This window comes from Ammodytes marinus (genome assembly GCF_949987685.1).
Source record: "Ammodytes marinus genome assembly, contig: scaffold_35, whole genome shotgun sequence".
Taxonomy (NCBI): Eukaryota; Metazoa; Chordata; class Actinopteri; order Uranoscopiformes; family Ammodytidae; genus Ammodytes; species Ammodytes marinus.
Genome location: NW_027648595.1, coordinates 95,001 through 97,500, shown reverse-complemented (window position 1 = coordinate 97,500; position 2,500 = coordinate 95,001). Strand labels below are relative to the sequence as shown.

The 2,500-nt window shown below is 40.4% G+C and overlaps 1 protein-coding gene across 1 annotated transcript in view; it reads right to left on the bottom strand.

The window, feature by feature from the left end:
• The window catches only part of tmem178a (transmembrane protein 178a), a gene marked incomplete at both ends in the record, with an annotated part of 12,269 nt that overhangs the window by 8,761 nt on the left and 1,008 nt on the right, over positions 1–2,500 (bottom strand). The gene's annotated exons all lie outside the window — the stretch shown is intronic.

Genomic DNA, 2,500 nt, shown 5'->3' with positions numbered 1-2,500 from the left:
TGCCTAGGCTCTGTAAACTGGTGTGTTAACAAAGCAACATGCCTAGGCTCTGTAAACTGGTGTGTTAACAAAGGGGCCTAGGCTCTGTAAACTGCTGTGTTAACAAAGCAACATGCCTAGGCTCTGTAAACTGGTGTGTTAACAAAGCAACATGCCTAGGCTCTGTAATCTGGTGTGTTAACAAAGGGGCCTAGACTCTGTAAACTGGTGTGTTAACAAAGGGGCCTAGGCTCTGTAAACTGGTGTGTTAACAAAGGGGCCTAGGCTCTGTAAACTGGTGTGTTAACAAAGCAACATGCCTAGGCTCTGTAATCTGGTGTGTTCACAAAGCAACATGCCGAGGCTCTGTAAACTGGTGTGTTAACAAAGCAACATGCCTAGGCTCTGTAAACTGGTGTGTTAACAAAGCAACATGCCTAGGCTCTGTAAACTGGTGTGTTAACAAAGCAACATGCCTAGGCTCTGTAAACTGGTGTGTTAACAAAGGGGCCTAGGCTCTGTAAACTGGAATGTAAACGAAGGGGCCACCATACTAACAGGCCTAGGCTGTGTATCAACACTGGATTTGTTTCAGCTCACACACAGTACAGACAGGTAGTGGATCATGAGGAGATATTCACACAGTACAGACAGGTAGTGGATCATGAGGAGATATTCACTGATTTTGACAGAACGTGATTTTGACAACCAGCGTTCTCCAGAATCACTGACTGCACCTTTAAGATGTTTCCTGTAGAGAGACTAGTTCTATAGGAAACATCTTAAATATTGTATCATAGTTACATAACGTCTGTGTTTATCTCACTGATGCTCCAACCTCCTGAACGGCTGCACATAATATGAACAGTATCTACAGTATCCACTGTGTGTGTTATACTCTGAGTGTGTTTGTGTGTGTGTGTTATACTCTGAGTGTGTGTGTGTGTGTGTGTGTGTGAGTGAGCTGTAGACCAGGGCTATTCAATAGGCCTGGGGGAAGGGATATTTACTGGCCCCTGCCTTGACTACTAACCGACCCAAAAAAAATAAAAATAAAAAAAAATGTTTAGTGCTGCACAATTAATGTACTAGCACGCGCGATGTGTGCTTGTGCATGGTCATAACTGCGCGAAAGGCCGCGATCTGCAGTAAATAAATGTGCACATGTGTCTCCAAGCGTTTCTCTATCAGCTGCTCTGTGTCTGCGGCTTTGCACGTGCGACTACGGCATGCACGCGGGAGAGTTAAACCAGCAGAAGCAAACCGACATTTAACTGGTGGCGATAATCAACGCAGTGCGGTTCTATGGGGATATTTAACTGAACAGAAAGAATTGCTCTGCAAAGCTAGAACAGTTTAAGACTCCACATCACCGTGGCAACACAACTTATCGGCTCATACAGCGCAGAGAAAAGTCTGATGAATGCATGAGAGTGATGGCCCAGCCAAGTTTCAGTAAGTTTAAAGAAGTGCCACACTGTTACTGTCTTTGAAATGCATTTAGACATTTTAAGGGGAAAACACATTGTATTTATTATTTCAACTATTGAGTTATTTGTAAACAGCATGCTAGTGTAGGCCAAGAAGATTTATTTTCTGAATTTTCAATGCTGCTTTATTCTTATGTTTTAAATTGGGAAAGACATGTTCCAAAATGACCAATAACCAAACAATAATATTTAAAAAGAAATCAAGCAAGTAGGCTAAAAATAACCATTAATGAATTATAGGCTATTGCATCACAGTAGGCCTATTGTCCACAATAATCGCACAACAGCCCTCATCCAAAAAGGAACTTTAAAAGGTTGAATTTGCACTTAGATGTGCACACACATGTTAAGAGTATGGTCCATTATTTGTATTTAGTGTGTCTGTATAATATTGCACCAGTAGAACTTTGCTTTGTATTGTCTGCATGTTTGCACAACATGTGTACCTTCACATAGCAAACAAAATTGCACAACTGTAAAGTCAGTGTCTGTTGTTTTTTTGTATTCAAATAAACAGTTGTTTATTTCTGTACTGTGCATTGGCATCTTAGAGCAAAATACAGCCAAAATCTTTGCCTCGCCTCCCATGACCCTGGACAGTGACCCCTTGTCTAAGAGATTTTCTGGGGGAAACACTGTAAGCTGTTGCACTTTGAGTAGCCTACATTTATTTCTATGTTTTTTGATAAGCTGTTGAACTCTTAGTAAACCTAGGCCTACCTGTATTTTGATAAGCTGTTGCACTCTTAGTAAACCTAGGCCTACCTGTATTTTGATAAGCTGTTGCACTCTTAGTAAACCTAGGCCTACCTGTATTTTGATAAGCTGTTGAAGAGTTAACCTATTGTGTTTTCCTGAACTGATAAGATTGTTAAACACTTAAACAACAGGCAGCCTATGTTAATCAAATAGGGATTTTTTTGATAAGCTGGTGAACTCTATTTGATAAAATAAAGACAATATATGCACTCCTATGTCGTTGTAGTGTTTTACAGTATATGTAGCTATTGATGTGATGCTCATCAATTTTA